Genomic DNA, 13,953 nt, shown 5'->3' on the forward strand with positions numbered 1-13,953 from the left:
CGAAGCCAGTCTTTGATAATCATACATTCTCTGACCAAAGACTTGCAAGAAAGATTTTGCTTTAAAATATTCAGCTAGGTTGTTTTTCAGCTCTCAGGTTACAGTTATACATGCACATTAAACTACAAGTGACAGCTGTTCAATTTTTATGCAGCTTGCTTTTAAAAAAAAAGTCTATACAACCATGCCATACAAGTTTGTGCATTTATGTTTCCAAACTCCTAGTAATTTCTAATCCATTGATCAAATTTAGTCAAATTAGAAGAACAGAAATCTCAGAGATGTCCCTACCACTTACACGAAGCAGACAGACAGGTAGAGAACAGATATCTTACTGAGTGAAATGAAACATGAGCTCAATCCTCCTTGGATCTCTGAGAATCCACATAAGACATTACAATTACAGTAACTGCAAGCTGCTAAATCCAACCCTTCGACACCGCATAATCTACTCATTCTTTCTTTTCTCCCTACTTCCATACAGATTCTCATCTGACAAAAGAAAACCCGAATAAGTTCTGCTAAAGCAATGCTAAACGGGTCTTCCTGTTACCTACCTCCTCTTCCCCCTTCCCTGAAGGCATTCAAATGCACCAAAACCAAAGAACTGCGGAAATGCTATAGGGACCCATATTTCTTCAGAAGGTATTTTGACTAAGTGGCCAAAAATATCCATCTTTCATACCTGTTTTGTTATTCTTGTTTTAAATTCATGCTTAGTAGTATCTAACATTGCCTTCTAACTTCTATTTTTTTTCCTTCCTACCTGGGCATCTGAGCCTCTTAAATGTGCACCTACTGACAGGACTCTCATGGCATTACTACTCTATATAGATTAAGAAATGGCTGAATAAATACTTTTAAAAAGGCAAATGCTGTGGAGTGTACTTGTCCATTTATGACAATATTTAAACTGTCTTTAATACTCTATTGAAGTATTGCCTACACATAATATCATTCTCTAGTGTTAAATTATGATTCGAAAGGAACTTTTCAATGTATAAATTAAAATGTATTAATTTTGAAGTTTTGAGGAAATTGTGTATTCCCAGAAATGCAGGGTTTATCACTCTTCCCTCTTCCAAAAAGTTTAATATAGGAAATATTCTAAATTTAGTGTAATACATCCTGAAAAGATTCCACTTACTGTACTTCCATTCTGATTACTCAAGCCTGTTTCAATTCTCTGTGCACAATAAAAACAAAACAGAAAAAGAGAAGACTGCTGTAATAGTTTATATTTCTAACCATCAATTTCAGAAACTACTGCTTACTTTCTACACTTTTTTTTCTTTTGATATGCTAAAGCTCCTGTCCTGAAAGACAGACAAATTCACAAGTTTGGTTGTCTGAAGTCAGTTAAGACAATTCATATGCCCAGGGTTAAATGCAGAAACAAGTCTTGCAATATCATGGTCGAAATAAAGCTTCTGAAATGTAATCTTTTTTACTGACACAAAGGAAGTTAGTCTTCTAATGGGAAAGATTCTTTCAGAAACTGCTTGTCTGGAAAGGAACAAGATCTATAATAATACAGCAGCTCACTTTAAGGCCTTACGAGTCACAAAAGGAACTTAAGCATTAGCACTTTTCCAAAACTGCAAGCATGATCAAAAAGCAAAACGAGGGGCCAATAAAACCCCAAGCTTCTATTTGCTTGGAAATACAGAACATTGGAATTCTGTAATCAGAGTGCTAAGAATAATAAATTCAAATCTGTAACAAAAAACAGGTGGAAAAATACTTGAAATGAAATATACTCCATCCACAAAATAAGGCAAAACGAAGAAATGTTGCACACAGAATATACTGAACTTTTAAAGTTTCCCTTTTCACCACAACTTCTATTGCTGTTTTCTTAAAATATATATATTTTTATAACAGCTCAAACTCACACTAATCCAGTGGAACTCTGTTGCTAACTTCATCTTAGTATACAAATATTATCAAGTGAAACTATCAAGCAGATGCAGACTAGGAGTTCAATAATCTAACTTTAAGGCATACCAGCTATGAAAGCAACATACCCAACCTGTATATACAACAGAATGCCAATACTGACCCAAAGCGTCCAAGTGCTACTGTCATCCAGATAGCAAAGTAATAATATTTATGTCAATGACCTGATACCAAAATAAATACAAACTGCAGTGCACACTGTGAAACAAATACTGTGAAAACTAAACACACAATTGTGTTCGACCATTACAGCTATATGCAGTTGAAAACATAACTTTATATATGCAAATGATACATACGGTATCTCACATTAAAAATTGGGAAGGAGGTAGAAAAAGGTGCACAAACTCAATCTAAAGAAAGTAAAATTTTAAAAGCTACATTTTTCTACATTCCTAGAAAGTCTTTCACACTGAGGAAAAACCTAAACACTGGCAGAAGCGAGCATGTAGCTTTTTCACCTGCCACTGTAAACTCAGGTTTGAGCTCCCTAGGAAATATCAAGATATAGGACGACATGGTAGATACAGACAGAAGATTCTAAATAAAGGCTTTATATTTTAGAAGCTGCATAAAGCTTTAAATTGTAAACAGCAGCTGAAATTTTGACTTTATTTTTAAGGAAAAAAGAACATTTGAGTCACCTATACATGCCATACAAACTAGAGGGCATGAAGTTGAACGTGTTGAGATAGCTTTTATCCAACCTCGTCACTACACACCCAACAATTTAAATAACATAAGCACTATTCAGATTTAGAGTCTTCAGTAAACTTGCACGTTACTTTAAAAGTATTCAGGTTTTTAGCTACTGTTTTCTTTACAAGTAATCTTAAATCAAGTAATTTTGTTTACCTTTAGACAGAAATTGTGATTTATACAAGATGACAAATCCTTAAAAATGCTGATTTTAATGTAAAACAACAAAGAATTGGCTGCAAAAGTGTGCAGAACAGAAAACAAAATTACAAAAAACTCCAAATTAAACTGAAAAAAGAGCTTTCCTCTTTCCATTTTCCCATGTTGCTACCTGCCTACTCATGTTCTAAATGGCCACCACTTTTGTGTGCCATCAAGAGAGTAATTTTCTCATGTTTTTCATTACCAACCAGAGAGGAAGACCAGGAGACAAAACCCCTCCCAAACTACCTCCAAAAAGAACACCACACAAGGAGCTTTTTATTCACCTTAATCCAAACACCCAAGATCAGCTTTAGCACACTTATCCCAAGCACATTAAGAAACCAGCAAGGCATACATCTCTTACTTAGCAAGAAAAAGCAACAGGACCTTAATGGTAGCTGGTTCTTGTCAAAAGTTAATATCAGTTAAAGTGTTCCTTGTACACTTCTCATGGGAGCAGCCTTGTAAGAAAACATTTTTATAATTAGAAACAAAAACACTTTCATCCTCATGAAGTTTAATACTGCCACTATTTCCTTATACTCTCCCCCCCTTGAAACGTCTCCGTTTGTTTTCTATCCCAGAGTCAGAAGTCATTACAGTTGTGAAGGGTTGTAAACTGCAGAACCGTCCATAGTCTATTTTTTGCACTCTTCTGCTACTTAAAGGAGTCACTTAACCTCCTGAAGTGATGAAAGTGAAGGGCAAGTAGGTAAGAACTATGCAGAACTAGCATGAACCTGCCCACCTTTTGTCTCAACGCCTCACTTCTGCAATTACCTGCAGAAAGGAAAGCTGGGCTAGGTCAGAGAAACAACCACAGATTAAACAAAACACAGAGACAGATTCTCTTCCACAACATGTTTTAACAGCGTAATTTACCAAATTCTACTCAAATTTTGTAGTACATTGAGCGCAGTGGTAAAATAAAATTCACTTAGAAGTTAAGTGAAGCAGCTTATTCAGAGTATGAAGGCTCCTAGAACTGCTCTGATCTGTGCTGCAACTGATCACTGTCTTGGTCAGTACCAGGAAAGGACTCTATGATAATATTGGCAACCTCCTTTTTTAAATTTTTACTTTTTAAAAAAACTACGCATTTCCACTGCTCGTTCATGGCAGAAAAATGAAGTATTGTGAAAGATGACAGACGTGAAAAAATGATGATTTGATTCCATATTAATAGGAAAGTACTGATCATGAGCTATCTTTAAATCAAAACAGAATGCATATTCAGAAAGGCTAGCATGCAAGATCTCTACTTACAATAATTTTATTCACTAGAAACAGTTAAGTTTAAAAGTTTACTCCATTTCTGAACATGGCTTTTTTTCTGAACATGGCTCCTCGATACTTAACAGAGTAACCAAAATGTTTTCAATGTTTGTAATTTCAGTGAAACAAAAAAATCAGCTCTTAACATACATTAAAATACACTGACAGAAATTGGGAAAAGTAATTTATTTTTAACATCAGAAGCTAGGGAGTCACTAATATCATTAAAACCAGTACTGACTGCACGGCATATTTCCATTTAAATTAAAGGGGGGCATACTTCTTCCACTTCAATTCAAACCAACTGAAATATTTTTACGTCAGCTTCAATGAACTACTTCAACAGCTTTCGATGCCAGAATCTCCAATATAAGAGGACTTCAGCATATGTGCAAGCCCAATGAAACCACTCCTGTTGAATCTAGTTTTCTCAATTAAATATTCCTGAACAAAACTTCTCCACCCCACCCCCCCCCGCCCCTCCCTTGAGGAAAACTAGATGCTTACAGAAAAGGAATTTATCAGAAAGAGGGATGGTTTGAAAATAGAGGTCACAAATCAGAGGATGCTACTGGGGATCAACAGGATTCAATTTCAAGCAAAGGAAAAAACCCAAAAGCAAAACACACCAAACTGTTTTTCCCCAGTAGTCTCCTAAAAAATTTCTACAGAAAAAAACATAGCATCCAAGAGCTTCACAGGGATAACCATTAAAAAAACAAAACAAAACAGCAGGGAGCATGAACTTTTGGTAGGGATCAAACAGAAAAAGTTGCAAGACAGGTCTCTAGAAACATAAGCATAGCAATAATTTTTTTATCTCAACTGAGTCTGGCTATTAGCAGAAGGGGCAGGACTAGACTCAGTGTAAAGCTCAAGACAAGGGAAATTCTTATCAATTTTAAAGGGAGTTAATGTCAACAGAAACTGCTATCAACATACAGCAGAATGACAGCCTAGTTAGAGACAGCAGTGCGCTGCCAAGGACATCCTCGAGCTCAGCCAGGAGCATGAGCACCTTCATACCTCTGTCCCTGAAAAGCAAGGTTGGGTCACCATTTCTGAAAATCTCCTGAAATCAGTCAAAGCCTGTACACATTTGCAATTAACTATATTAAGCCAAAAAGCACACCGGGCTGGCAACATGAAACATGCCTCTTGGGTAGTATCTGGAGTTGATCAGATTTCATAATACCACATGATTGCAGGTCAAAGAATCCTGCATAGGATGACATAAATAGGAGATACAACACAGACACCTCAAAATAAATTCACCTAATCTTTTTAAAAAATTGTTCTTACTAAACGACAGTAAGACACATGTCTGATTTTGTCACTAGTGTTCCTTAATTTACCTGCCTTCCCTGTGACAACTTGTGTTCTGTAACAGTTGGTTGCTGCTTTTAAGACTTGCAAGAACCAAAGTTCCTGCTACAACAAAATTTACACATCCAGCTGAGCCATACCTGGGCCTCATGAGCAGCTGCTACAAAGATTTAGTGAAGAAGAAAACCAACCCAAACGTACTGCATCTTCTAGCACTATTTCTTATCCTTCTCAAGAATAAAGACAGGTACTGTAAGCCATAGGATGTTGCAAGTCACAAAAAGCACAATAGCTATGGTTTTCTAGTAAGTATGCTTCAAATACTGTTATAGAACTCTCCTCCTCTATGTGTGGTACTCAGTAAAAAAGATGGTACAGTGAAACAATTGTTTTTAAGACTACTCTTAAGTTTATTTTAAAAACTTATCAGTCAGAACTCTTTCTGAAACAATGTTTCAAACTATAAGAAAAGAAACAAAATGCTCAGAACCAAAATATTCAAAGTCCTCTTTAACACTAAGGCCAACTCCTCTTTTCTTTCCAACATATAAACTAAAACTAAATTGTGAAGTCACGAGGCCTTCCTATCCATCTATGAAACTAGTTGGGGTTTGCAATTCAATATGCTATTGAATAGCATTATGTGTACATAGATGATATGGTACTAACATTGAAATTACTTTCAAATACAGACTAACTCCTGAAAAGGCAGTATGTAAAAGATGGGAACTTTTTCCTAAGATATAAATTAAAATGCTGGCCTTCACAGTAAGACATCAAGGGAGCAAAAAACCCAAGTAAGTGCAAACACAAGCCAAATAACCCACACAAAAGAAAACCTGCCACATTTATGAAAGAAAAATCAATCTCTACTACAAATTACACAGCCTTCAAAAACATAAGACTTGTCAACTGCTTCTAGCCTAAAGCTACATTCCTAGATTCATTTATCAAACTTACTCAAATCAACATAAGAATTCTCAGTCTCACCATCCTAGAAATCCACTCACTTGTATTTATTAGCCTCAAGAGTTCCCAAATTCAATCCACTCAACACCTGAAGATAGATACTGTCTTGGAAATGCATGTAACCAGGAACTTAGGCAAATTTTTAACCTGATAATTAACAAAGAAAACAATACCTCCCCAGATGTAGGAGACTGTTAGGTAGACAAAGGGCTGGAAATTATTTTGAACTCTCTTTATATTTATAATTATCATAACAGCTAAAAGTTGTAAAACCTGAGTGCATAAAGCACACAGACATCTGGACAAATGCCACATGAATTTCAAATGTACTTCAGATTCTTTGGCTTCAAAACCATACTACTGGTTAACATCTTTACAAGTTCTGCTTTTCTTTCAGTAATAACACTTCACTAACACTTTATAAAGTGTTGATTCTCTACAAAATGTCTCAAGATGAAGTGCCGTTCTGGAAGTTTCAGAGGCAATTATATGTTTGAAGCCACTCAAAAATTCAGACTTTAGATAATAGCATTAGACAAAGCAGATTAGTGGTTATGGGTGCCAATGGATAGTCCCACAACGAGCCCACTTGCACCCTCTTTGCATTTGAGGCTGTGGTTCCATGCACAATTATTTTGCCTCTACTGCAGAAAATGATGCTTCCCACTCCTTCCTCTCTCCCCATCACTGTTTCTATGGTACACAATTCTGTACAACTAAGAGGAGAACTAAATCAGGAACCTGTACTCCTGAAAAACACCCTCAACAAAAAGTAAAAAGTTTCTCCGCACCTGAATGAGTTTCCCAGTTCAGTTCATAGCACAAATGGCTGCACTAACACAAGACAAAGTGGAAGAATAGGAGCTTTTTTCCATAAACTTTTTTTCCCTTAAACTAATTATACTTTAGGCATACACTGAACTACAGCTTTAACAGTCTATAGTATGGGTTGCTGTCTTTAGAAGACAATTTAAGATAGCTTTTGTTTTCTGTTTTCTCTGTAATTAGGTACCACTTCTTCCAGACACTAAGCTTGCACAATTATATCAGTACTCCCACATTACTGAATAGCTTTATAGTTCTTCAGTGTTAACAAGACATTGCTTGCAAATAATTATTTATTCAATCACACTTACTCTGCAATATCATAAAAAAAAAAAAATCTATTTTACTTATTTTTGTCAACATGTCTCACCTTGATATCTGTAGGATTACTCCTGTAAGTTGACCTAGCCAGAAGCTTCCTTCCTATGCTTGCCATCTGTTAACTACTTTTTACAAAAATGCTTCTCTTTTGGCAGATTTTAAAGACAATTATTGCAGTCATTTAATGAGTGTGCAATTATCTCAGGAAAAATTATATTCTTAAATTATAACAATCATTACAACAGCAAGTACTTCATTTTAAAAAGGAAACATACACCAAGAATTGGACAGCCTAATTATTTGACAAGTGACGAAGGTTGAGATAGACTTAAGAAAAGCATTAGCGATAGCAAAAGAGATTCAAAAAAAGAAAAGTTATGAAACCATTTAACTCTACCCAGAGATGGTAATTACTAACAAACTCATAAAGCCTTTAAAACAGTAAAGCAGATACTCTGGCACATTTTCCCTGTTCTTAGAAGTCCAGAAATTTGTCTTTCCCTTACTATACAGCTGTATGTTGAAAGGAAAAACAAGGCAAATGAAAAATAGAAGTTATAATAAATATTCATCAGTGTGTTACAAACTAATGTCACAAACATGTACTTCCTTTCCCCACCCTATGCAATTTATCATTTTAAAAAGAAACAAAATGTACAAAATGCTTATCTAAAACTTAGATAAAATATATACAAAGGGAAATGCTTCATACACTTTCACCTATAAATAAAGCTATCAAAATATTGCTATCTTCAATGATGAATACATCATTGGCAAAAAGCCATAGATTAGTAATGAAAACATATTATATACAGCTATAGTTTAAAAAACTTAGTTCATTCCAGGAACTGCACTACTCAAGCTCAGGGATGTTGCACTGCTCCTCTCATTAACTCTGTGCATTTGACACAGCTTCACCACTTTCACTCCCCCCTATTTGTGCAGGCCTTTCTGAAAATAATAGAAAGAAAGCAAAAAAGCTGGAAAATACGGTACAAAAAGAAGGTCAGTGGAGGGATTACTTTCATTACTTGTACCTACATGATAAAGCTATCAGGTGCTGGGAGACGACAACTGAATTCTGCTGCCTCACTGTGGTAGAGACAATTTATTATGCTCCTACAAGGAGAAAATTGTTCTTTAAGCATAGAGAACTAAATCCAGAGCATACAACTCCTAGAAACGTTTAAAAGGAAAGTTCAGACAAAGATTTACATTTGTTAATATCATGACGCCACCCATAAAATTAACGATAATTAAAGGAACAAGAACAATATAAATACAGTGGATATGCTTAATGGGAGCTACACCAGCACCATTAAGCATTTTAGGAAACAGAACAAGGTTTTAGGGCTCTTTTGGTTTGGGGGTTGGTTTTTTGGGGGGTGTGGTTTTTACATTTCAAGATTACAAGATATACTTTTTAATGCTCCCCCCTCCCCCCCAAACACAAACGCTTACTGGAACAATGTCTAGATTTCAGTTTTCAGATGATGCAAAGTAGGGCAAATTTTGAGACATGTATTTTATTATGCTCAGTCCCACTGGAAACTCTCATCCTCTGCTTCACAAGCAATATATGTAACGGCATCATATTTTTACAATCTTATATTGTAACAACATTTAGGAGCCATAACCTGTAAACTTAATATGCAAAATAGCCAGTCTCTTCTACAAAGAATTTATATATAGTGTGATCAGTTCATTACTTTAGAGTATTTCTCATTACAGGCTCACTTAAAATTAAACTATATGGAATGTAAGAAATACACTGACAAATACTATATCCTTGACTTTTATACATCTTCCATAACTGCATCTATCAAGTAATTGGCTTGCTGTACCTGCCATAACTAGCCGAGAAAACACATCACTGCTTACTATGTATTTCTCTCATAAAAACTTTACAGTGCAAGATTTCATATGCAAGTTTGACAGCAACCAATGGCAGAATAAGAGGTTTACGAGTGGAATAATCCAAGGGATACTTGTCTACAATAAATTTAGAGTTGATATAAAAGGGAGGCATCTGCTAACACAGTCAGAGGTGAAAGGCCTATGACTATTCAGGACATGCATCTCAGCAGCACAGAAGCCTGAACTTTGATCAGGTGAAACTTAGTGCCTTCTCTGATGATACACTTATATATGAGGTTATGCCATTCTGATATATACAGATGTCCCAGGCTACGACACCAACCAAGCAATCATCTACAATGTTCAGACTGTCTTTGCTAAGCTTTCAACAAGGTCAAGACAAATTCTCTCCAAAAATAGTGTCATCTGTTGCTATAAAACAAGTGGTAGGAAAGCTCGTGCTTGCAAGCACAAAAGCACTTGTATGTTTCAAGTCAGGTTAAAAAAAAAAAAAAAGTCAGATGTGAGATACTGGAATTCATGAATATACCAAATTATCAAGTTAGGTGCCAAAATTGTAGTCACAAAAGGGAAAAAAAAGATACACCTGATTTAAGAACCAAGATTACCACCTTGTCTTATAGCACTTAAGATTATTAATGGAATATTATTTTCCAGTTTAATCTCAATTATTCTGCTTTGTATGTATGTAGCCAGAAGAGATTAAAATGCTTATTACAAAATAACATACACAGTGAGATGGTTGTAAACTTCTCTTAGGACAGTTTATACTTCAGATTATCTTTCCAACTTCCTTTTTCTTCTAAACATGCAGAACTGAATGTTGAAGCCAGTATTTTTGTCATCTTTTTTCAACTTTATGAAAAGCAAATAGATTATTTAGCTTTAGCAAACTCAAAACAGTTTTAAGTGGAGTTAAAAAGATCAGAAGTGTTATATTAGTCAAAGCTGAGGCTACACAAATCTTCAGTGCGTTTCTCCACTTTCTGTTCTCAAACTAACTCTGATGAAAAATGCATGATGTAAAATTAAGAGGCACAACTTATTTACAATTATAATCTAATTACAGCAGGCATAGAAAGTATAATAGCAGCATAATACAGTCTAGATTGTTTTTAATTCTGCAGTATTATTACACTGAACAGATTGTATTAATTTTTAAATTAATTTCTATCAAAAGAATAGCTGTACAAGTAAAAATGTGATGAGTATGCTTGCTTTCAAGTAATGAAACAACAAATATTTAATGTTCTTTCTTATTTTTAAATAATCTCAGCATAACTGTCGTTAAAGATCTTTGGTTGTCTAATGTTGGGTCCATTCCAATAGCCGCAGTTCATTAACTATTTCATAAAATAAAAAGTTTTCCTTTCTGAAAAAATCTCAAATAATTATCAAAGTAAAACTGATGAAAATACTTAAATCCACTAGTAATTGTTTCCTCAACATGTACAAAAGCCAGTATGAAATAAACATTTCACCTTAATTATTACATATGAAAGTTACCAAAATCCCTTCCCACCTAACTTATAGCCTAGAAACAACCTGTTTCAGTAAGACAAATATTCCCTCCCCATCCCTTACCCCACCTTTTTCCTCTCTGGTTAAACTACACACATTTGTAAAAAGCTCGAACAGAACAAATTCATCTTGAACTTTAAATTCTGCAAAGTGATCAAAGAATAAAAGTGAGAATTAGAACTAAAACGCCTCTTTGAATTGTCATCAGACAAAAGACAGATCTGAAACTTCGTAACTTCAGTAATTGCCACACTTTTCTATTACTATTCATATTACATACACTGCTGATTTAAAGAGGCTTCTACATTGTTTCCTTCTGTCACTCCCCTATCAATACATTCCTCACAATAGTTTGACAGCTACCGCTTCACAACCAGTTTCTGAAGGAAACATTAAACATCTGTCCAATTAGATAAACTCAAGGTCAGAATCCAATTTATACAATTTATTGCATAGCCTGAAATAATAAAAACTAAACCAAGCAGTTTTATAACTGTTTTCTGTCTGTTTCATTTCAAAGTTCCAGGGGAAACACATAAAAAAGTTTAAATGCTGTACAGTTGCTTTGTCTTCACACCACGATAAAAACCAAAACCAAACCCCCCAAAACTTAAAACACTCTCCACAGGCCTTAGAACTTTCCCTCTACTCCTAGTTACAAAACAAAGCGCTAAAAACTGATGTTGATGAGATTGAAGTAAGTCTTGAAAGGTTCTAATGCACGCAACAGAAAAGTCACAGCACCAGAAAGTTTTATTAGACCTACTTTTCGCCACCTGGCTTGTATCCCACATGCTCCTCACAAACAATGCTAACCCCTGGATTTCTCGCCACCCCCACTTTTCCTGGAATCCACTTCCCCTTCACCCTTCACCCCAAGTATGCTCATGGGAGACCAACAGCCTCAATACCACTGTTCACAACTCTGGGTTCTGCTGCTCCGCTTCGTGGCAGGGAACTCGGGCACTGCTCCCTCTGCAGTACTGTACACACAGTAATAAACAGGATCATGTTTCACTAGTAGCTACTATACCACATGTCTTTAGGTTACTGAGATAAGTGACTAGAGTAGCTACTTGGGCTGTGCACTCTTCTTCCCCCTCCCCGACCTAAAAAGTAAGAAATGTTTATCGAAACCAACAGAATGCATCTACTGCATCATTCAGTTAATCAAGCTAATCTCAAATACAGAGCTGTATGTTCTATTAACATCACACCACAATTTTACAGAAAAAGTTTCACTAGTAGGAATTGAAAATTACACGCTCCATAAACATAAGCAGAAGTCATAAGGGAGAAGCAATCTACTGAACTAAGACCAAAGATAAAATGTGTTAAACCCTCATCTCTACACTGACATAAAATTAAAGGGGGGAAAAAAGCATTACATTGCCTCCTTCACAGGCCTGTGTCCTGTAAACTAAGTAGAAGCAAGAGTGAGTAATTAAGTTCCTTTCCTTAGTCCCAGTAAGTCCCAGTAAGACAGCATTCCATTCTCAGGTAGAGAGAATATTGGTAGCAAGAATATAGAGAAGCAATACAGTTATTACAGCCTTTTTAAAGCTGTCTGCATGTATCTATTTGATGTCAGAGTTGCCTCTATTTTGAAATGCACAGACTGAGAATTAGAAAACATTTATATTCCCCTCTCCTTTCCCAAATACAAGCTAAATTCCTACTAGAATTTAAAACCGGACTTTAAAATAAAGATTTCTATTTTCACTATTCACATGTACATGGATTTCAACAGACAGTCTCACAATTTTGGAAAATCTAGATAACCAGCAATGGCAGCTGAATATGTGCATTTATCACACAGAAGCTACAGCTCCTTCTGCCAAACCATCTAACTGAAGAAGTTTCAGTCATTCCTGTCAAATCAAGTTTGGGCTGGAAGCTACCAAGAAGCACCAAACTGTGATAATATTAAGGTATTAACTAACTTACAGATAATGCAGTCACCAATACCACTCCTCAAGCACTAAAAACAAAAGCCACTAACCCAGTCTCCAAAAACCATAGCAATAGCTTTAAAGATTGATAAATTTTAAAAGCTGAAAGAATAATTATTTGTGCCTTTGGTTATGAAGTCTCTCCTACATTGAAGAGGTATTTTCTTTTGATTTAGGAATTTTTTGAGCTGAAAAATCTGCAAGAATCTCACGTACGCTGAGGTTCCTAGTAGCTGTAATAAAAACATGATTTTGCTGGTTATGGTGTTGTGAAAAAATAACTCTACTTGCCCTATTTTGTTTGCTTTTGAAAAGCTTAACTACTCTCCTAAGAGATCAAAGCAATACAGAAGCACTAGTCTATATTTCAATTTATTGACAGTTACATCCTTCCTACAAAAGAGAAGATGATGATACAGAGGAACATAAAGGTCAGCGTTAAAAAAAAAGTGGACTTAATATCTCAATTAAAACTACTTGAAAATTCACTACGTTACATATGTTATGAGAAAGCACTCATAAGAAACAGGCTGAAGGACTGAAGGATTGTCTTTCTGAACTCTTCAATGCTCACACAATTTAATTTCTCTCAGATAATGTGAAAAGCGCTGTCTGCAAAGTTCGTTTCTCTTATATACCATTTAAAAAGTACAATATAATTTTTACGCTATCTTGTCCTCTATACAGAGGGCTTTAATACTTGCAGTAGATATGGATGTTACACTAGAACAACTGCAGAGTTTTTTAGTTTAGCCAAAAGTAACAAAATCAAACACAGGAATAGTCTTTTATATGTTTTCTATTATTACTAATCACATCAGAAACAACAAAAAAGTCTGTATTTTTAGCCAATGAGTGTGACCACAAAGATACCAAGCAAAGGACCGAGTAACAACAAAACCAGTGCAATTCTTGCAGGGAATCAACCACACAAGCCTTATTAAAGCTCTTAAAAATATGTTGCTATAAGTACTTTAAAAGACAATAAGCCATTATATTTGCACCAAAACCATAAAAAAAGTGA

General features: G+C 35.3%; 1 protein-coding gene across 5 annotated transcripts in view; it reads right to left on the reverse strand.

The window, feature by feature from the left end:
- The window catches only part of CHD9 (chromodomain helicase DNA binding protein 9), a 102,143-nt gene that overhangs the window by 67,755 nt on the left and 20,435 nt on the right, over positions 1-13,953 (reverse strand). The window lies entirely within an intron of this gene.

This window comes from Ciconia boyciana, chromosome 9 (assembly GCF_034638445.1).
Source record: "Ciconia boyciana chromosome 9, ASM3463844v1, whole genome shotgun sequence".
Classification (NCBI taxonomy): domain Eukaryota; kingdom Metazoa; phylum Chordata; class Aves; order Ciconiiformes; family Ciconiidae; genus Ciconia; species Ciconia boyciana.